Source organism: Argiope bruennichi, chromosome X1 (genome assembly GCF_947563725.1).
Source record: "Argiope bruennichi chromosome X1, qqArgBrue1.1, whole genome shotgun sequence".
In the NCBI taxonomy this organism is placed as follows: domain Eukaryota; kingdom Metazoa; phylum Arthropoda; class Arachnida; order Araneae; family Araneidae; genus Argiope; species Argiope bruennichi.
In genome coordinates this window covers 119,648,316-119,672,713 of record NC_079162.1, presented here as the reverse complement: position 1 = coordinate 119,672,713, position 24,398 = coordinate 119,648,316, and the positions used below count along the sequence as shown (strand labels likewise).

The window sequence follows — 24,398 nt, the reverse complement described above, 5'->3', positions numbered from 1 at the left end:
GGCTACGGTGCTTAAAAAGTGCTTAAAACTACTTAATTTTTGCAAAAATTTCTCACTACGCACTCTGTCTGATGTAAACATAAATGAAAGGAATACAATGAAGAGAAGTAGAGGAAATCTCCGAATTGTCTCAGTTTATGTTGTTAAAAAATTCATATTTCCAGACATTTCAAGTTTTTCTTCAAATTTGATATTTTCAGTTCAAATTGTATTTCAATCTCAAACAAAATGGAAGAAGTTTAACCGCATCTACATGAGAATACTGATAATGGTTTTAATTGAATATGAAAAGGTGGTGAAATACAGTCAATTGCAAGAGATTATTTTTCTTTCACACTTTTTACTTAACAATAAGTGGTCGTAATGCACATTAAGGTTTTATAGCTCTAAAACATATTAATGGTTAATAAGCTTCGAAAATATCAATGTTCTTTTCGTATTTTTCAGATGGTTTTCATGTTTTATATTCTAAGATAAATTATTAGTCATAAATGTTTCACTATTAATTTTAAAATATGTGACTTTAATTTTCCCAATTAATGTTTTAAAATAAATGAATATTTGGGAACTATATGAAAAAATGTGTTCAAGTCAATATTTAAAGAAATTTTGATACCTGATAAGTAAAAGATTCTGATTTTTCCTATTCATTAATTGGAATTATGATTTCGAAGAAAAAGAAAATAGAGAAGAATTTTCATCTAATATCAAAATGATCATTTAAAATATAAATCGCAAAACGAAAATTACTAATATATTTTTCGTAAACCAAAAATGAAAATTATTATATGCCGAAAAAAAAAAAAAAAACGCATGTGAAAGCAGTGATCCTTGTGATGCATGATAATTTTCTTTAACAGAGTGACTTATTTCTTGCATTTCACATTTACTTTTCATTTGAATCTTCTAAAGATAATATTTTGAAGGTTTTGTTATTTTATATTTTCACGTAAAATATTAGTCATAATTGTTTCACTCTTCATTTGGAAATATTTTTCTTTAATATTCGCAATTAGTATTTAAGAATAAATGAATATTATGAACATATATGTAAAAATGTGTTCAAGACATTATTTAAAGAAATTTAGATACTTCATAAGTAAAATATTCTAAAGTTTATTCTGTTCATAAATCGGAGTTATATAGAAGAAAAAGAAAATAAACAAGAATTTTCATCTCTTATGAAAATGATCATTTGAAATATAAATTGCAAAGTAATATTTCCAATACATTAATTATTCGGAAAGTAAAAATGAAAATTAATTATATGCCGATAAAAAGCAAGAAACCATACGTGAAAGCAGTGATTCATTTGATACTTGGTTATTTTTTTGACATTAATTTAATTTTAAATATACTTTTGATTTGAATCAATATTATGATAATATTTTGAAATTTGTTTGTCTGATGTATTCTCGATAAAAATGCTCAATTTTAATACTTTCAGTATTTAATTCGGCTTTTTTACTAATTTATTTTAAACTCCATTCACTACGAGCAATACTATTAGAACAAATATCAGGGCGGAAATAGATTTCCATAATTTAATACATCAAATAATTGCAAATAAATTGAAGACCAAAAATCAAAAATATACTTCATCCACTAATGCTCTAAAAGTTACTGAAATTAAATGTTCCAAATTTTTTTGTCGATAAAACTAATTTTTGCATCATTTCATTCCCGAACATTCGTTTATGTAGTATGTATTTATGTAGTATGTATTCGTTTATGTACTATGTTATGTTAGTATGTATTTTGCTATCACTATTTCTAAGAAACGGCGATATCTTTGATTTTAAATTTATATCATTTTAAGAATTTTATTACGAAGAAAAATGATTTCTTTGTATGAAAATTCTTCTAACACAATAAATTTTAATTACTGCAAATTGGTAGCTATTTTAATATTGTATAGTTTATAAACCAAAAATAAACTTTGGCTTCTATCATCAGTATTCCCACTATTCTCTCTTTGCAGAAATTCGCTTTCGAAGGACAATCTTCGATGTAAGGAAAAGCAGTGAAGTGAATTATGAAATCGTTGATTATTCTTTGAAGCCAAAAGTGTTCTCCTTATGATACGAAAATTTTCAAAAAGTAAAAGAACTTTTGACTTTTTAGAATGAATGGCTTCATCACAAAAGAAAGAGGTAATTAATATCACAGAAAGGTGACCTTATATGAGAATACAGAATTATAAACGACGATGAAAAAAGAAATGCCAAAATATGTATTTATGCCAATATAGTATTTTTTATTTTGTCTTTGAATGAATTTTGTCTTTGAGGGAGTAATTGCTACTTCCTTTTTTTAAAACATTTTTTTCTGTGGGTTGATTTCTCATACCCATCAAAGAAAATTTATAATAATTTCAAATGTATAATTTTTTGTAAGGATTCTTGATAATTTTTTTTCCTTGTTAATTTATTTTAAGAAATTGGCATTATATTGTATTCTGAATTTCTTTCCCTGCTTGAAATCTCTTCAAGAAGGTGTTACCTTTTTCTTGGTAATAGCATTATTTGTTCATATCCTTTTATGCAAATTTTGAAACAAGAGTGAAATGTTAGTAATCATGCAAAGTATTCTGAAATTATTTTGTGTTTTTATGACTGCTTATATGACAGTAAGTTGAGATTTGCATCTAATTTTCAAAATTTTGTTTCCTCAATGTTCTATATCAAGCAAAAATAAATGAAAGAATTTCCATATATGACATCTCTACATATTTTCAAATTTAATCAGTCTTTCTACAGTATTGTATAAACATTAGTCCTTCTTCCTTTTAAGTAAAGTAATTTTCATTTCTCTGTCAAGCATGTATTTGTTTGATTTAATTTAGGGACAATTTACACTTTATTAGCATTTGAACGTGCATATTCTTTTTCCCATCCTTGAATCAGTTTTTGTATTTGCTTAATTTTTACAGTGAAGTATTTTAATTTAGGAATACTGAAAACTTGGTTATTTCGTTACTTTTCTGTAATTTTCCTTTTCTCTTATTAATAGCTTATTGTTGTCAATAACGTTTCTGAGCTCTATGTTTTAAATTCATGCCTTCTCTGTTCTCATTTAATTCTGTTTAATTTAAATATATCGTTCAATCAATAAATTTGGTGTTTAGAGCAAAAATTAGATACTTTATCGTTAATTTCTTGCATCTCTCTATTACAATGTTTCATTTTCCTCCTCCAAACAGAATATTTAATGTCAGTTTTTAATATCTCTTAAATGTTCTGCTCATGTAAGTGTCTACATAAATTATACTATTTCTAAGGTTGCTGTACTATATATTTTTGGTTAAAATTTTGATAATTGTGATATATTTATATAACTTTGTAATCATATATTTCTTGCTTATGATTTTCCTGAAACATTTGAAAATCAAACATGTTTTAAATTGCATCCAAAATATATGTGACAAACATCATTTATACATGAGATTTATTTATTACTGAATGTTTCTTATTTCCTTTCTAAAGCGTTAAAATGCTGATCGTTTTATTAGATGCAACCAGTATTTACAGTATTTGACACACATAAAAGGACCATTAAATACTGTACATAATGTTTAGGGCCATTAATAACTGACATAGACAAAATTCTATAAACTCCTAACTGAGCACTTAAATATACTTTTTAAAATTTTTATATGTAAACTGTTGCCATGTGGCATTTTATAATCATTGTATCCTCTCTGATTTTTTTTTCACTACTGAATATTTAAAAAAACAAATTGCATTACCAAACTCTCAAAGGTGAATAATATACGTATCACAGTCATATTATATCTTTGTAAGAAAGCATCAGATTTTTGATATCTGAATCAATGAAAAAATTAGGAGAAAAAAAGTGTTTTCGACAAATATATTTTGGAATGAATTTGACATGCTTGCATATTTATGATTTGATTTTTTAATGATTATTTATTGATATAACTGTTTTTTGTAGATATATTGTAATAATTATTTACACATTTTTGCTAATTTTTTATAGATGCTGTCTTCACTGTGTATTACTGAGATGAAAAAAAAAAAAAAAAACCCCTGCTCACATCAAAAAGGTCTGTTTATTTCAGTTTTGTTTTGATATTTTTAAAAATTCAAATTGAGCTACTTTGTAGATATATTCTATATAAATGTTGAGAAATGATTTGCATAATTTAAAGTTAGATATTCTGATTTTACCCATCAATTTTTTCTTGCATTTTCATTTTCTGTAATATATTGCTTTACATTATTGTATAAGTGAGGATATTTTCCTTCAAGTGACTTTTTTTTTTTTTCTGCAAGTGTTTATTATTCATTGAATAGTGTCCATTCAAAGTATATTTTATTTAATTAATGTGCTCCTTCAAAGATAATATGACTTCAGCTCTGTCACATTTGGGAAAATCTTTCACAAAAGAAATCTTCATAACTTTTTCAACCAAATTTAAATTTTTAATTAGCAATATATTTTATTCTGTATTCCTATTCTCTTGAAATCTTTTCCAAACAGAGTGTTTATGGTTATTTTAATTTTGATTTTCAGAAAATTTGAAACAGAAATAAAAAGTTATTAATGATGGGAAGCCTCTGGAATTTATTTGTACTATAATTACTTCTTTAATGACAGTAAGAATAGATATGCCTGCTTTTTTTAAATCCATTTTTATCTGACTTGTTATAATAATATTCTTCCTATGTTGAAATTAAACTTTGTATTAACTTCATATCTTCCTAAAAATTTGTGAATTGTAGGGATTTTAAAAGCATGATTTTTTCATGATTACCATCTCATTTTATTTATATCTTGAATTATCTGATTTGTTTTATTCCTTTCTTAAAAGATTCTTTCCTTTAATTTTGTTTCAATACCTTGAGAAAACATCTTATTGAATCAAAAAATAATATAATAAAACTTGTTATTTAATATCAAACTTCAGGAATAATTCCATGAATTTGAAATTGACTTTCTTCTCTAATGCTTTTACTTTTGGCTTCTTAGCACCTAAATGGGGACAGATTCATTTTCAATGACTTTTTCTGTTATGTCTTGTTATTGGACGTATAACTTCCTTTCTTTATAAGTGATTTTTCACTCTGAGAGATTTAGAAAATCCTGCAAAAGAAAAGTTGTTTTTTAGTTTTTAATCAATTTAATTAAGATTATTTCATGTCATTGTTATTTTCTGAAATTTCGTTCACCCGAAATCTCAAGGGAATGGGAGTAATTACACTAATTTTGCAACTTCCTCCTTTTAAAACATTTTTTTCTGTGAGTTGTTTTCTCATACCCATCAAAAAAAATTTATAATAATTTCAAATGTATAATTTTCTTTAAGGATTCTTGATAATTTTTTTTTTCCTTTTTAATTTATTTTAAGAAACTGGCATTATATTGTATTCTGAATTTCTTTCCCTGCTTGAAATCTCTTCAAGAAGGTATTAACTTTTTTCTTGGTAATAGCATTATTTGTTCATATCCTTTTATGCAAATTTTGAAACAAGAGTGAAATGTTAGTATTCATGCAAAGTATTCTGAATTTATATTCTGTTTTTATGACTGCTTATATGACAGTAAGTTGAGATTTGCATCTAATTTTCAAAATTGAGTTTCCTCAATGTTCTATATCAAGCAAAAATAATTGAATGAATTTCCATATATGACATCTCTACATATTTTCAAATTTAATCAGTCTTTCTACAGTATTGTATAAACATTAGTCCTTCTTCCTTTTAAGTAAAGTAATTTTCATTTCTCTGTCAAGCATATATTTGTTTCATTTAATTTAGGGACAATTTACTCTTTATTAGCATTTGAACATGCATATTCTTTTTCACATCCTTGAATCCGTTTTTGTAGTTCCTTTATGTTTACAGGGAAGTATTTTAATTTAGGAATACTGAAAACTTGGTTATTTCGTTACTTTTCTGTAATTTTGCGTTTCTCTTATTATTAACTTATTGTTGTCAATTACGTTTCTGAGCTCTATGCTTTAAATTCATGCCTTCTCTGTTCTCATTTAATTCTGTTTAATTTAAATTTATCGTTCAATCAATGAATTTAGTGTTTAGAGCAAAAATTAGATACTTTATCGTTTATTTCTTGCATCTCTCTATTACAATGTTTCATTTTCCTCCTCCAAACAGAAGATTTAATGTCAGATTTTATTATCTCTTTAATGTTCTGCTCATGTAAGTGTCTGCATAAATTAAATTATTTCTAAGGTTGCTGGACTATATCTTTTTGGTTAAAATTTTGATAATTGTGATATATTTATATAACTTTGTAATCATATATTTCTTGCTTGTGAATCTCCTGAAACATTTGAAAATCAAACTTGTTTTAAATTGCGTCCAAAATATATGTGAAAAACATCATTTATACATGAGATTTATTTAATGCTGAATGATTTTTTATTTCCTTTCTAAAGTGTTAAAATGCTGATCGTTTTATTAGTGGCAACCAGTATTTACAGAAATTTGACACACATAAAAGGACCATTAAATACTGTACATAATGTTTAGGGCCATTAATAACTGACATAGACAAAATTCTATAAACTCCTAACCGAGCACTTAAATATACTTTTTAAAATTTTGATATGTAAACTGTTGCCATGTGGCATTTTATAATCATTGTATCCTCTCTGATTTTTTTTTTTCACTACTGAATATTTAAAAAAACAAATGGCATTACCAAACTCTCAAAGCTCAATAATATATGTATCACAGTCATATTATATCTTTGTAAGCAAGCATCAGATTTTTGATATCTGAATCAATGAAAAAATTAGGAGAAAAAAAATGTTTTCGACAAATATATTTTGGAATGAATTTGACATGCTTGCATATTTATGATTTGATTTTTTAATGATTATTTATTGAAGTAACTGTTTTTTGTAGACATATTGTAATAATTATTTACACAAATTTTTGCTAATTTTTTATAGATGCTGTCGGCATTGTGTATTACTGAGATGGAAAAAAAAAAAAAAAAAAAAAACCCTGCTCACATCAAGAAGGTCTGTTTATTTCAGTTTTGTTTTGATATTTTTAAAAATTCAAATTGAGCTACTTTGTAGATATATTCTATATAAATGTTGAGAAATGATTTGCATAATTTAAAGTTAGATATTCTGATTTTACCCATCAATTTTTTCTTGCATTTTCATTTTCTGTAATATATTGCTTTACATTATTGTATAAGTGAGGATATTTTCCTTCAAGTGACTTTTTTTTTTCTGCAAGTGTTTATTATTCATTGAATAGTGTCCATTCAAAGTATATTTTATTTAATTAATGTGCTCCTTCAAAGATAACATGACTTCAACTCTGTCACGTTTGGGAAAATCTTTCACAAAAGAAATCTTCATAACTTTTTCAACCAAATTTAAATTTTTAATTAGCAATATATTTTATTCTGTATTCCTATTCTCTTGAAATCTTTTCCAAACAGAGTGTTTATGGTTATTTTAATTTTGATTTTCAGAAAATTTGAAACAGAAATAAAAAGTTATTAATGATGGGAAGCCTCTGGAATTTATTTGTACTATAATTACTTCTTTAATGACAGTAAGAATAGATATGCCTGCTTTTTTTAAATCCATTTTTATCTGACTTGTTATAATAATATTCTTCCTATGTTGAAATTAAACTTTGTATTAACTTCATATCTTCCTAAAAATTTGTGAAATGTAGGGATTTTAAAAGCATGATTTTTTCATGATTACCATCTCATTTTATTTATATCTTGAATAATCTGATTTGTTTTATTCCTTTCTTAAAAGATTCTTTCCTTTAATTTTGTTTCAATACCTTGAGAAAACGTCTTATTGAATCAAAAAATAATATAATAAAACTTGTTATTTAATATTAAACTTCAGGAATAATTCCATGAATTTGAAATTGACTTTCTTCTCTAATGCTTTTACTTTTGGTTTCTTAGCACCTAAATGTGGACAAATTCATTTTCAATGACTTTTTCTGTTATGTCTTGTTATTGGACGTATAACTTCCTTTCTTTATAAGTGATTTTTCACTCTGAGAGATTTAGAAAATCCTGCAAAAGAAAAGTTGTTTTTTAGTTTTTAATCAATTTAATTAAGATTATTTCATGTCATTGTTATTTTCTGAAATTTCGTTCACCCGAAATCTCAAGGGAGTGGGAGTAATTACACTAATTTTGCAACTTCCTCCTTTTAAAACATTTTTTTCTGTGAGTTGTTTTCTCATACCCATCAAAAAAAATTTATAATAATTTCAAATGTATAATTTTTTTTAAGGATTCTTGATAATTTTTTTTCCTTGTAAATTTATTTTAAGAAATTGGCATTATATTGTATTCTGAATTTCTTTCCCTGCTTGAAATCTCTTCAAGAAGGTATTAACTTTTTTCTTGGTAATAGCATTATTTGTTCATATCCTTTTATGCAAATTTTGAAACAAGAGTGAAATGTTAGTATTGATGCAAAGTATTCTGAATTTATTTTCTGTTTTTATGACTGCTTATATGACAGTAAGTTGAGATTTGCATCTAATTTTCAAAATTGAGTTTCCTCAATGTTCTATATCAAGCAAAAATAAATGAATGAATTTCCATATATGACATCTCTACATATTTTCCAATTTAATCAGTCTTTCTACAGTATTGTATAAACATTAGTCCTTCTTCCTTTTAAGTAAAGTAATTTTCATTTCTCTGTCAAGCATATATTTGTTTCATTTAATTTAGGGACAATTTACTCTTTATTAGCATTTGAACATGCATATTCTTTTTCCTATCCTTGAATTAGTTTTTGTATTTGCTTTAAGTTTACAGGGAAGTATTTTGATTTAGGAATACTGAAAACTTGGTTATTTTGCTACTTTTCTGTAACTTTGCTTTTCTCTTATTATTAGCTTGTTGTTGTCAATTACGTTTCTGAGCTCTATGTTTTAAATTCATGCCTTCTCTGTTCTCATTTAATTCTGTTTAATTTAAATATATCGTTCAATCAATAAATTTGGTGTTTAGAGCAAAAATTAGATACTTTATCGTTAATTTCTTGCATCTCTCTATTACAATGTTTCATTTTCCTCCTCCAAACAGAAGATTTAATGTCAGTTTTTATTATCTCTTAAATGTTCTGCTCATGTAAGTGTCTGCATAAATTAAATTATTTCTAAGGTTGCTGGACTATATCTTTTTGGTTAAAATTTTGATAATTGTGATATATTTATATAACTTTGTAATCTTATATTTCTTGCTTGTGATTCTTCTGTAACATTTGAAAATCAAACATGTTTTAAATTGTATCCAAAATATATGTTAAAACATCATTTATACATGAGATTTATTTAATACTGAATGTTTTTTATTTCCTTTCTAAAGTGTTAAAATGCTGATCGTTTTATTAGTGGCAACCAGTATTTACAGAAATTTGACACACATAAAAGGACCATTAAATACTGTACATAATGTTTAGGGCCATTAATAACTGACATAGACAAAATTCTATAAACTCCTAACCGAGCACTTAAATATACTTTTTAAAATTTTGATATGTAAACTGTTGCCATGTGGCATTTTATAATCATTGTATCCTCTCTGATTTTTTTTTTTCACTACTGAATATTTAAAAAAACAAATGGCATTACCAAACTCTGAAAGCTCAATAATATATGTATCACAGTCATATTATATCTTTGTAAGCAAGCATCAGATTTTTGATATCTGAATCAATGAAAAAATTAGGAGAAAAAAAATGTTTTCAACAAATATATTTTGGAATGAATTTGACATGCTTGCATATTTATGATTTGATTTTTTAATGATTGTTTATTGAAGTAACTGTTTTTTGTAGACATATTGTAATAATTATTTACACATTTTTGCTAATTTTTTATAGGTGCTGTCGGCATTGTGTATTACTGAGATGAAAAAGAAAAACCTGCTGACATCAAGAAGGTCTGTTTATTTCAGTTTTGTTTTGATATTTTTTAATATTCAAATTGAGCTACTTTGTAGATATATTCTATATAAATGTTGAGAAATGATTTGCATAATTTAAAGTTAGATATTCTGTTTTTACCTGTCAATTTTTTCTTGCATTTTCATTTTCTGTAATATATTGCTTTACATTATTGTATAAGTGAGGATATTTTCTTTCAAGTGATTTTTTTTTTCTGCAAGGGTTTATTATTCATTGAATAGTGTCCATTCAAAGTATATTTTATTTAATTAATGTGCTCCTTCAAAGATAATATGACTTCAACTCTCTCACATTTGGGAAAATCTTTCACTAAAGAAATCTTCTTAACCTTTTCAACCAAATTTAAATTTTTGATTAGCAATATATTTTATTCTGTATTCCTATTCTCTTGAAATCTTTCCGAAACAAAGTGTTTATGGTTATTTTAATTTTGATTTTCAGAAAATTTGAAACAGAAATAAAAAGTTATTATTGATGGGAAGCCTCTGGAATTTATTTGTACTATAATTACTTCTCTAATGACAGTAAGAATAGATATGCCTGCTTTTTTTAAATCCATTTTTATCTGACTTGTTATAATAATATTCTTCCTATGTTGAAATTAAACTTTGTATTAACTTCATATCTTCCTAAAAATTTGTGAATTGTAGGGATTTTAAAAGCATGATTTTTTCATGATTACCATCTCATTTTATTTATATCTTGAATAATCTGATTTGTTTTATTCCTTTCTTAAAAGATTCTTTCCTTTAATTTTGTTTCAATACCTTGAGAAAACGTCTTATTGAATCAAAAAATAATATAATAAAACTTGTTATTTAATATTAAACTTCAGGAATAATTCCATGAATTTGAAATTGACTTTCTTCTCTAATGCTTTTACTTTTGGCTTCTTAGCACCTAAATGGGGACAGATTCATTTTCAATGACTTTTTCTGTTATGTCTTGTTATTGGATGTATAACTTCCTTTCTTTATAAGTGATTTTTCACTCTGAGAGATTTAGAAAATCCTGCAAAAGAAAAGTTGTTTTTTAGTTTTTAATCAATTTAATTAAGATTATTTCATGTCATTGTTATTTTCTGAAATTTCGTTCACCCGAAATCTCAAGGGAATGGGAGTAATTACACTAATTTTGCAACTTCCTCCTTTTAAAACATTTTTTTCTGTGAGTTGTTTTCTCATACCCATCAAAAAAAATTTATAATAATTTCAAATGTATAATTTTCTTTAAGGATTCTTGATAATTTTTTTTTTCCTTTTTAATTTATTTTAAGAAACTGGCATTATATTGTATTCTGAATTTCTTTCCCTGCTTGAAATCTCTTCAAGAAGGTATTAACTTTTTTCTTGGTAATAGCATTATTTGTTCATATCCTTTTATGCAAATTTTGAAACAAGAGTGAAATGTTAGTATTCATGCAAAGTATTCTGAATTTATATTCTGTTTTTATGACTGCTTATATGACAGTAAGTTGAGATTTGCATCTAATTTTCAAAATTGAGTTTCCTCAATGTTCTATATCAAGCAAAAATAATTGAATGAATTTCCATATATGACATCTCTACATATTTTCAAATTTAATCAGTCTTTCTACAGTATTGTATAAACATTAGTCCTTCTTCCTTTTAAGTAAAGTAATTTTCATTTCTCTGTCAAGCATATATTTGTTTCATTTAATTTAGGGACAATTTACTCTTTATTAGCATTTGAACATGCATATTCTTTTTCACATCCTTGAATCCGTTTTTGTAGTTCCTTTATGTTTACAGGGAAGTATTTTAATTTAGGAATACTGAAAACTTGGTTATTTCGTTACTTTTCTGTAATTTTGCGTTTCTCTTATTATTAACTTATTGTTGTCAATTACGTTTCTGAGCTCTATGCTTTAAATTCATGCCTTCTCTGTTCTCATTTAATTCTGTTTAATTTAAATTTATCGTTCAATCAATGAATTTAGTGTTTAGAGCAAAAATTAGATACTTTATCGTTTATTTCTTGCATCTCTCTATTACAATGTTTCATTTTCCTCCTCCAAACAGAAGATTTAATGTCAGATTTTATTATCTCTTTAATGTTCTGCTCATGTAAGTGTCTGCATAAATTAAATTATTTCTAAGGTTGCTGGACTATATCTTTTTGGTTAAAATTTTGATAATTGTGATATATTTATATAACTTTGTAATCATATATTTCTTGCTTGTGAATCTCCTGAAACATTTGAAAATCAAACTTGTTTTAAATTGCGTCCAAAATATATGTGAAAAACATCATTTATACATGAGATTTATTTAATGCTGAATGATTTTTTATTTCCTTTCTAAAGTGTTAAAATGCTGATCGTTTTATTAGTGGCAACCAGTATTTACAGAAATTTGACACACATAAAAGGACCATTAAATACTGTACATAATGTTTAGGGCCATTAATAACTGACATAGACAAAATTCTATAAACTCCTAACCGAGCACTTAAATATACTTTTTAAAATTTTGATATGTAAACTGTTGCCATGTGGCATTTTATAATCATTGTATCCTCTCTGATTTTTTTTTTTCACTACTGAATATTTAAAAAAACAAATGGCATTACCAAACTCTCAAAGCTCAATAATATATGTATCACAGTCATATTATATCTTTGTAAGCAAGCATCAGATTTTTGATATCTGAATCAATGAAAAAATTAGGAGAAAAAAAATGTTTTCGACAAATATATTTTGGAATGAATTTGACATGCTTGCATATTTATGATTTGATTTTTTAATGATTATTTATTGAAGTAACTGTTTTTTGTAGACATATTGTAATAATTATTTACACAAATTTTTGCTAATTTTTTATAGATGCTGTCGGCATTGTGTATTACTGAGATGGAAAAAAAAAAAAAAAAAAAAAAACCCTGCTCACATCAAGAAGGTCTGTTTATTTCAGTTTTGTTTTGATATTTTTAAAAATTCAAATTGAGCTACTTTGTAGATATATTCTATATAAATGTTGAGAAATGATTTGCATAATTTAAAGTTAGATATTCTGATTTTACCCATCAATTTTTTCTTGCATTTTCATTTTCTGTAATATATTGCTTTACATTATTGTATAAGTGAGGATATTTTCCTTCAAGTGACTTTTTTTTTTCTGCAAGTGTTTATTATTCATTGAATAGTGTCCATTCAAAGTATATTTTATTTAATTAATGTGCTCCTTCAAAGATAACATGACTTCAACTCTGTCACGTTTGGGAAAATCTTTCACAAAAGAAATCTTCATAACTTTTTCAACCAAATTTAAATTTTTAATTAGCAATATATTTTATTCTGTATTCCTATTCTCTTGAAATCTTTTCCAAACAGAGTGTTTATGGTTATTTTAATTTTGATTTTCAGAAAATTTGAAACAGAAATAAAAAGTTATTAATGATGGGAAGCCTCTGGAATTTATTTGTACTATAATTACTTCTTTAATGACAGTAAGAATAGATATGCCTGCTTTTTTTAAATCCATTTTTATCTGACTTGTTATAATAATATTCTTCCTATGTTGAAATTAAACTTTGTATTAACTTCATATCTTCCTAAAAATTTGTGAAATGTAGGGATTTTAAAAGCATGATTTTTTCATGATTACCATCTCATTTTATTTATATCTTGAATAATCTGATTTGTTTTATTCCTTTCTTAAAAGATTCTTTCCTTTAATTTTGTTTCAATACCTTGAGAAAACGTCTTATTGAATCAAAAAATAATATAATAAAACTTGTTATTTAATATTAAACTTCAGGAATAATTCCATGAATTTGAAATTGACTTTCTTCTCTAATGCTTTTACTTTTGGTTTCTTAGCACCTAAATGTGGACAAATTCATTTTCAATGACTTTTTCTGTTATGTCTTGTTATTGGACGTATAACTTCCTTTCTTTATAAGTGATTTTTCACTCTGAGAGATTTAGAAAATCCTGCAAAAGAAAAGTTGTTTTTTAGTTTTTAATCAATTTAATTAAGATTATTTCATGTCATTGTTATTTTCTGAAATTTCGTTCACCCGAAATCTCAAGGGAGTGGGAGTAATTACACTAATTTTGCAACTTCCTCCTTTTAAAACATTTTTTTCTGTGAGTTGTTTTCTCATACCCATCAAAAAAAATTTATAATAATTTCAAATGTATAATTTTTTTTAAGGATTCTTGATAATTTTTTTTCCTTGTAAATTTATTTTAAGAAATTGGCATTATATTGTATTCTGAATTTCTTTCCCTGCTTGAAATCTCTTCAAGAAGGTATTAACTTTTTTCTTGGTAATAGCATTATTTGTTCATATCCTTTTATGCAAATTTTGAAACAAGAGTGAAATGTTAGTATTGATGCAAAGTATTCTGAATTTATTTTCTGTTTTTATGACTGCTTATATGACAGTAAGTTGAGATTTGCATCTAATTTTCAAAATTGAGTTTCCTCAATGTTCTATATCAAGCAAAAATAAATGAATGAATTTCCATATATGACATCTCTACATATTTTCCAATTTAATCAGTCTTTCTACAGTATTGTATAAACATTAGTCCTTCTTCCTTTTAAGTAAAGTAATTTTCATTTCTCTGTCAAGCATATATTTGTTTCATTTAATTTAGGGACAATTTACTCTTTATTAGCATTTGAACATGCATATTCTTTTTCCTATCCTTGAATTAGTTTTTGTATTTGCTTTAAGTTTACAGGGAAGTATTTTGATTTAGGAATACTGAAAACTTGGTTATTTTGCTACTTTTCTGTAACTTTGCTTTTCTCTTATTATTAGCTTGTTGTTGTCAATTACGTTTCTGAGCTCTATGTTTTAAATTCATGCCTTCTCTGTTCTCATTTAATTCTGTTTAATTTAAATATATCGTTCAATCAATAAATTTGGTGTTTAGAGCAAAAATTAGATACTTTATCGTTAATTTCTTGCATCTCTCTATTACAATGTTTCATTTTCCTCCTCCAAACAGAAGATTTAATGTCAGTTTTTATTATCTCTTAAATGTTCTGCTCATGTAAGTGTCTGCATAAATTAAATTATTTCTAAGGTTGCTGGACTATATCTTTTTGGTTAAAATTTTGATAATTGTGATATATTTATATAACTTTGTAATCTTATATTTCTTGCTTGTGATTCTTCTGTAACATTTGAAAATCAAACATGTTTTAAATTGTATCCAAAATATATGTTAAAACATCATTTATACATGAGATTTATTTAATACTGAATGTTTTTTATTTCCTTTCTAAAGTGTTAAAATGCTGATCGTTTTATTAGTGGCAACCAGTATTTACAGAAATTTGACACACATAAAAGGACCATTAAATACTGTACATAATGTTTAGGGCCATTAATAACTGACATAGACAAAATTCTATAAACTCCTAACCGAGCACTTAAATATACTTTTTAAAATTTTGATATGTAAACTGTTGCCATGTGGCATTTTATAATCATTGTATCCTCTCTGATTTTTTTTTTTCACTACTGAATATTTAAAAAAACAAATGGCATTACCAAACTCTGAAAGCTCAATAATATATGTATCACAGTCATATTATATCTTTGTAAGCAAGCATCAGATTTTTGATATCTGAATCAATGAAAAAATTAGGAGAAAAAAAATGTTTTCAACAAATATATTTTGGAATGAATTTGACATGCTTGCATATTTATGATTTGATTTTTTAATGATTGTTTATTGAAGTAACTGTTTTTTGTAGACATATTGTAATAATTATTTACACATTTTTGCTAATTTTTTATAGGTGCTGTCGGCATTGTGTATTACTGAGATGAAAAAGAAAAACCTGCTGACATCAAGAAGGTCTGTTTATTTCAGTTTTGTTTTGATATTTTTTAATATTCAAATTGAGCTACTTTGTAGATATATTCTATATAAATGTTGAGAAATGATTTGCATAATTTAAAGTTAGATATTCTGTTTTTACCTGTCAATTTTTTCTTGCATTTTCATTTTCTGTAATATATTGCTTTACATTATTGTATAAGTGAGGATATTTTCTTTCAAGTGATTTTTTTTTTCTGCAAGGGTTTATTATTCATTGAATAGTGTCCATTCAAAGTATATTTTATTTAATTAATGTGCTCCTTCAAAGATAATATGACTTCAACTCTCTCACATTTGGGAAAATCTTTCACTAAAGAAATCTTCTTAACCTTTTCAACCAAATTTAAATTTTTGATTAGCAATATATTTTATTCTGTATTCCTATTCTCTTGAAATCTTTCCGAAACAAAGTGTTTATGGTTATTTTAATTTTGATTTTCAGAAAATTTGAAACAGAAATAAAAAGTTATTATTGATGGGAAGCCTCTGGAATTTATTTGTACTATAATTACTTCTCTAATGACAGTAAGAATAGATATGCCTGCTTTTTTTAAATCCATTTTTATCTGACTTGTTATAATAATATTCTTCCTATGTTGAAATTAAACTTTGTATTAACTTCATATCTTCCTAAAAATTTGTGAATTGTAGGGATTTTAAAAGCATGATTTTTTCATGATTACCATCTCATTTTATTTATATCTTGAATAATCTGATTTGTTTTATTCCTTTCTTAAAAGATTCTTTCCTTTAATTTTGTTTCAATACCTTGAGAAAACGTCTTATTGAATCAAAAAATAATATAATAAAACTTGTTATTTAATATTAAACTTCAGGAATAATTCCATGAATTTTCAATTGTCTTTCTTCTCTAATGCTTTTACTTTTGGCTTCTTAGCCCTTAAATGGGGACAAATTCATTTTCAATGACTTTTTCTGTTATGTCTTGTTATTGGACGTATAACTTCCTTTCTTTATAAGTGATTTTTCACTCTGAGAGATTTAGAAAATCCTGCAAAAGAAAAGTTGTTTTTTAGTTTTTAATCAATTTAATTAAGATTATTTCATGTCATTGTTATTTTCTGAAATTTCGTTCACCCGAAATCTCAAGGGTGTGGGAGTAATTACACTAATTTTGCAACTTCCTCCTTTTAAAACATTTTTTTCTGCGAGTTGTTTTCTCATACCCATAAAAAAAAATTTATAATAATTTCAAATGTATAATTTTTTTTAAGGATTCTTGATAATTTTTTTTCCTTGTAAATTTATTTTAAGAAATTGGCATTATATTGTATTCTGAATTTCTTTCCCTGCTTGAAATCTCTTCAAGAAGGTATTAACTTTTTTCTTGGTAATAGCATTATTTGTTCATATCCTTTTATGCAAATTTTGAAACAAGAGTGAAATGTTAGTAATCATGTAAAGTATTCTGAATTTATTTTCTGTTTTTATGACTGCTTATACAGTCGGCCACAAAATAAGTTGAGCACCGGTACCCTACCCGATTTTTTCAAGATGCTGAAAAATCGATAATCGATTAAATTGTATCGATTACACTATCGATTTAAAATTCAATGTTGGGTAATTGATATAAAATAATCAATATAAAATAATCAATTGTGTAGTATCGATTATTTTATATCGATTATATCAATTTAAAATTCAATGTTGATTAATAAATAAATTAAATATAGATTACTCTATCGATTATTTTATATCAATTTAAAATTCAATGTTGGGTAATTGATATAAAATAATCAATTGTGTAGTATCGATTATTTTATATCGATTTAAATTTCAATGTTGGGTAATAAATAAATTAAATATCGATATTTCAATTGTTATTCAAACATGGTTATATAAAAAAACTCCCAAAAGTGATGATTTAAAAAAAACTTTCAAAGATGGTAATTTAAAAAACTACCAAAGGTGGTGGTTTTATTAAAAATCTACCAAAGGTGGTAATTGTTTATTAATCTTCCAAATGTGGTTATTTTATTAAAAAACTTCTAAAGATGGTGATTTAAAAAAACTCCCAAAGGTGGTGATTTGTTTATTAAACTCCCAAATATGGTAACTTGTTTATTTATTTATTTATTTTAAAGTTGGTAATTTTAAAAAATCCAAAAATGATATTTTTTTATTAAACTTTTAAACATGGTTATTTGTTTATTAAATTCAAATATAATGATTTTTTGATAAACTTCCAAAGATGGTGATTTATCCAAATTTAATGATTTGTTTATTTAAAAATAAATCTAACGTAATTTTATGTTTGGGAAAAATGTACAATTTAATTTAACATAAATTTCCCGTTTTTAATAATGAAATTTTGATTTATTAATAAGTTTTGACAAATATCCCCCTATAAACAGTTTGTACCAATATGAAATTATAAATAATCTCTAAAAATAAAACATTTAAAAAATTAATTAGTTAACATTTCGAGCGGTGTTTTTTGATCTACTCCTGTCTAAATTAAAAGAGGAAGCAATTATTCAATGGCTGTCAATAAACCTTAAAAGTATTATAAAGTGATCTGTTATTTGTACTAGTTCGTTAACATTTCGATTTCCACCCGTTTCAAGACGAGACAGGAAGCGATTATTCAAAGGTTTCAAATAAACCTTTTATTTTTACTAGTTACTATTAGTATAAAAAAAATTATGAATAGGGTACAAGTCGTTAACATATCAATTTTCCAGACGAGGCAGGAAGTAATATTCAACCGGGGTTAATAAACCTTGTTGTTTTTACTAGTTACTATTAGTATAAAAGAGCGTAAAAATTGTGAATATATCTATTCGAATTTATTGAATAAGAAAATGGCACTTGTACCCTTTGGTAAGTATATTTTACATACTTCAAACTCTAAAATATTTTAACCAAATATTATGTTAGTTATAAGATTTTTATTGAATTTTAGGAGCAGTTGCAATGAATAATAATCGTAAGTATTTTTTATATCTTAATATCAATTATATGTTTTACACTTTAATCACCAAGTATGAATTATATCATACTGTGTTATTTGAGATTTTTGTACGAAAAAACTCATAGTATATCAGTTCTATTTTTATATTACCTTTTCACTTTAAGATTACAATTATTCCGACTCAGATAGAAGCGATACCGAGGATAAATTCTAAAATATTTTAACCAAATATTATGTTAGTTATAAGATTATTATTGAATTTTAGGAGCAGTCGAGAAAAAGAATCATTGTAATTATATTTTATATCTTAATATATAAATTACGTGTCACGTTGTTTGTCCGCGATTGACTCCTAAACTATTTGACCGATTTTAATCAAATTTGTACACCGTGTGTAGTTTAATATAACTTAAAAGATATGATAACTTACATCTCAATTATAACTACAATATTATTTTATTGCAAATTTATTAATTAAAAACTAACTTTCCCACCAAAAAAATCTTTAATTTTCCCACCGCCAAACGAGTAAGGTTTTTATCCAACAGTAATGAGGCTAGGCTTAAGATTTATCGGCTGATTATTTTCAAATGATTCTGTTTATTTTCTTAATGTTTGATGCATTTAAAATTAAACATTGTTAATTAATTGGTCTTTCAGATTCATTCTGAAGTACTTTATCGGTCTTTCAGATTCATTCTGAAGTACTTTTGAATTAAAACAGTGTTACCCAAACAGGCGTAGAAAAATTCACCCATGCGTATTGTGTTCTAATTGTTGACAATATTATCAACGGATAATTCTTTAGTTTTAGCTTTTGTAATTAAATTTTATTTATGTTCGTTCTATATTTTTTGTACATGTATATAGTTTTAAGTACATTATTTTTTAAGAAGTTTTTTTAAACATGTTTTTGATCGATTATTTAATACGATTCATTTTATTTTCTTAGTGTTTGATGCATTTAAAATTTAATTAATAAATCTTCTCACGATTAATCTGAGAAAATTTTGTTAACAAATTCTTGAAATATTACATAAATTAAGATATATATTCTTTAGTACCCATAAAGTTTAAACGCTCAGTGACTCTGTTTTCATAAATCATATTATAAAAAAAACTGAGCTGAAATTAAATTTAGCGCATGTGCTGATTTTGGAAAACAACGAGTGATTATAGCCACGTCCTTTACTTCAAGGTTGTCTCATTACTTACAAAGAGGAAATAAGATTAACGAGCATTAATATTGGTGAGTTAGCTGGTCACCAAAGGCGGCTAATTAATTATATTTTTTACACTTTAATCACCAAGCATGAATTATATCATACTGTGTTATTTGAGTTTTTTGTACGAAAAAACTCGTAGTATATCGGTGCCAATATATTATATAATATTTATTTTATATTACCTTTTCACTTTAAGATAATTATTCAGACTCGGACTCGGACTCAGGTACAGAGAGAAGAAGAAAAAATTGTAAGTAAATTATTATTTATTATGTAAATAATTTTTTCTTATGCGGTATTATAATACTTATCCGATTGAGAGGAAACTGAATATTTTATACATGTTCTTTTTTTTATTTCAGTTAAAAATCTAAACCAAGCCGCCCAAAATAAAATTTTCCAAGACCTAATATCTATGATTAGATTTTTTATTAGGCACAAGTATGTATATAAAGAATTACTTATAATTATATTCATCTATAATAACTGCACAGCGAGCATATATTTCTCCGCATAGTGTTTTAACTCTCGAAATGTGCAATTGTGGTAGATATATATTCATTCCTAATGATTCAAATATATGATACCTGTAGTTTTATTTATTAATTTTTTGTACATTTAGTTACATAACATGATGTATAACAAAAGACATCTAATTTATTGTTCAAATAAAAAAAAAATTCTAGTCTCAAATGTCATATTAAATCACACTTGTAAATTTATTTATAATTTTGTTATTTTTTTTTTTTTCAGAAACTACAAGGATTTGATTATCACATCTAAACACCTAGAGGCATTAGAATTATTCACAAAAAAGATGTATAAGGAATATAAAAAAAAATAAGACAAACAGAATTGAAACAAGAAGGTTTTTGAAAAATTTTACAATTGTAACTGGAAAAAAATTATATGTTATTAAATAAAATTCTATGTGTTGAGAAAAGTGTATAGTTTCAATTTACAATTATTATTATAAAATGAATATTATGAATCTAGAGATTATTTTGGTCTGGACGATCGGGATTTAAATATCCCGATCGAAAATGCATCTATAGAAATGCCAACGCAATTACCTAATGATGCACAACTTATAGATGCAATAAAGGATTGGTTAAAGAGCCCAAATTTTGACTTTTTACAAAACCTTGAACCAAATCCTCCAGACTTGCCACTGGATCTGTATGAAGATTTGTTTGATTAGTTGTTGTTTTTGTGTAAATTTTTATATATTTCATTTATTATTTATATATTTTATTATTTATTTATTTATTTATTGTATATATATTTATTCATCACATGTAAATATTCATATTTATTTTTGTATTATTAATTGTACATTTTAGTAAAAAATAAATTCAATTTAATTTTTTAAACAGTTTGTATTTCTTTACACATTGGCTCTTTTTATGAGCTTAGTGATTTAATTTATTTTATAACAAGTTGAAAGCATAATGTGCGAAAAATATTATTGCATAGATTGTAAAGATATAATTTCATTTAGGAGATGTAATAGATATAAATGCAATGAGGTTAAAGAAAAAGCAATTAGATGTATTAGTTGTTCAGAACGTAAGAAAAGAAATAGTTTGAGTTCAAAATAAAAAAATTTAAAACTATAAATTGTTACAGAAACAAATAAATTAAAATTGAATAATTACCATTTTGAAATTACTTTTAATAATACCAGTAATCAATTTTATACATTTTAATCTAAATAGCCGGTGTAAATTATTGATGCATCTAGTTTCGTTTTGGGATGCATCAATAATCTACACAACTAAAATTTTATTTTCACAAATTAATTCTTACGACTCTCATATTTTATTCAAGGTTATACACGCTCCGGCGATAAAGTTAGATAAGCACCTGTCAAGGGCGTCTGCGACGAAATGTAACAGACGTTATGACTCGTAACAAATCTTTAAATTTTTCAAAAGATTATTATTTTAAACACTTTAATATTTCAAACGTTACATTTTGCTAAATTTTTCTTCCAAGCATTAGATTTTGCTATTCTTCAAATAATAAAAATAATATAGAAAAAAAAAACACTCGCAATTTGAATAAAGAAACATTTATTACCTTTTTCCATAGAGTGCAATTACATTTTTCTGCATTTACATTTTTCTATATATACAATTTTTACAATAAATTAAACTTTAACAAAGTCTTGTTTGTCAAGTCTTGAAAATTGTCCAATTTCAATTTGTGAATCCAATTGGCGAGTTCTGCAGCTAAACGACCTGCACATTGAGAATCGTCACCAGACACGTGAACTCTATGTCGATGAGACTCGTCATTTATAAACACGATACTGTTACTGCGTTCATTAAAACTTGTCTCTGGTTGTAGCTTTTCTTGACGATAATTGAACAAAGACGTGCAGTCTCGTTGAAACATGTCAGTTTCCACATCGACGACTCGAAATCCAAGAGCTTGAAAAAAACGTTTTTGACTCAAACCTCTAACTGCCAAACTTTGACCTCTTCCTCGATCGAGCCATAAAGAATGCGATTTTAAATATTTTTCTGCCTTATCCAAAGGTAAAGATCCCATTTTTGGAGGTGGAAATTTGACCTTGTGCACGTATTTAGATAGGTAGTTGTTTATATCAAAATCTCGATACGTGCTGGAACAATACGGAGCATCCACACAAGTTCCAAAAGTCTTTTCCGAATAAACGTCGGAAATGGCAATTTCCACGGGATGTAAATAATCATTGTATTGAAAAAAATGAACGTGGGCTGTAAACCCAATATCGTTCAAAAGACTCATGTTTAAAAAAAACTAGAAACACTCGAACGAGTAAAGAGGATATAATTTTCTCATTTTGTCTAGCTTTTATACCAGTTTAAGGTGACTGAAATGTAAACTAAATGGGGGATTAAGATGTGAATAATGTAAAAAAAAAAAAAAAAATTTATCGACAAATTTTGAAAAAGGCAATATTTGTTGGAAAAAGAAATTAAAATCTCCAACTTTGGAAGTTTATTTTAATATCACCATCTTTCGAAATTTATTTTAATATCACCATCTTTCGAAATTTATTTTAATATCACCAACTTTGGAAATTTATTTTAATATCACCAACTTTGGAAATTTATTTTAATATTATCAAATTTCAAAATTTAGGTCACATCTTCACTCAGAAAAAAAATTTCAAAAATTTAGGTCACATCTTCACTCAGAAATTTTTTTTTTTTAATTTGGGTTACATCTTCACTCAAAAAAAATTTGTTTTTTAATTTTTTTGAAAATTTTTTTTTGAAAAATTATTTTGAACAATTTTTGTTTGAAAAAATTTTTTTTAAAAAAAATTTTTTTTGAAAAATTTAAAAAAAAAAAAAAATTTTTGCAAATTTTTTTTGAAATTTTTTTTGTGAAACATTTTTTAAAAAAATAATTTTTTTTGAAAAATTTAAAAAAAAAAATTTTTTTTGAAAAAATTTTTTGACACATTTTTTTTTATTTAAACATTTTTTTCAAAGCAATTTTTTGAGAAATAATCATTATTTACACATGCTTCGTTTTCCTCAAACTCTTAACCATTCTTTTATGGAAGGATCCGATTTGGGAATTTCAAACGTCAATTGACTCTCAAATCCACATTCTGGACAAACGGGATGTTTCCAACTGCACTCGTAATGAAAAGGAGTAAACATGCAACAAAATCTCTCAAAATGTTGGTCTTGTGTCACAATTTCTTGACAAATGGCACATTTTAGTAACTGTTGGTACGTACAGTCCAGCAAAGTTCCATACGTCAAACTATTGCACCTGAAACACGAATAGTAATTGCACGGTATGGGAAAAATGGGATAGTCTGGATTCTTTGATTCAATGTCCTTGTTCTCAAACATGACTGGATTTTAACACCATTTACAGTACAAATTGTCATATTTATTGAATGGTTTTGCAGAATCTCCGTATCCTAATTTTCCTCTGTTTAAAAAAGATCCGTCGTAGGGTTTCAAGTCTGATAAAAATCTCTTTAATGGCTAATGGTATGTTTGACGATTTATTCATGTAGCTGCAATTGATGTAGCAGAAATTACAATGGTGGTAAAAGACAAATCTCAGTCGAATGGAATCTAAAGTCAAAGAAATTTTCTTGACCAGTTTCCAGTTGCAATAAGTGCATTGCATGTCATCCAATTGAGTAAACAGGTCACGCACAGGAAAATCCAATTTCTTTATAATATAAACCTTGCATTTCAAACATTTTTTCAAGTCACCCTGTTTTATTTTCTCGTTCTAACATTCCTCGTAAAAATAGCAACCACAAGGCGTCTTGTACGGCTTCTCGAGGATAAGGTCGTAGCAAATTTTACACTCCCACATTTTACAAGAATAACGCTTGGCAAGTAATAATAGAGTCTTAAAAGTTTTTTCCGATCAATACGTCAATAA

At 25.6% G+C, this 24,398-nt stretch overlaps 2 long non-coding RNA genes across 5 annotated transcripts; both read left to right on the top strand.

Moving 5' to 3' along the window:
- The first annotated feature begins 1,763 nt into the window (after nt 1-1,763).
- Nucleotides 1,764-9,938, top strand: LOC129958794 (uncharacterized). The gene is made up of 4 exons (XR_008783316.1): nt 1,764-2,153; nt 4,000-4,066; nt 6,941-7,012; nt 9,878-9,938. It is a non-coding gene; the product is annotated as an uncharacterized LOC129958794 (long non-coding RNA).
- A 2,900-nt stretch (nt 9,939-12,838) lies between these two features.
- On the top strand, nt 12,839-21,275 carry LOC129958793 (uncharacterized). Of its 4 annotated transcripts, XR_008783315.1 has the most exons (6): nt 12,839-12,879; nt 15,745-15,803; nt 18,754-18,777; nt 20,185-20,238; nt 20,351-20,429; nt 20,742-21,275. It is a non-coding gene; the product is annotated as an uncharacterized LOC129958793 (long non-coding RNA). The 4 variants fall into 4 exon arrangements; XR_008783314.1 differs by having other exon boundaries at nt 20,185-21,275; XR_008783312.1 differs by having other exon boundaries at nt 18,754-20,429.
- The last annotated feature ends 3,123 nt before the right edge of the window (nt 21,276-24,398 follow it).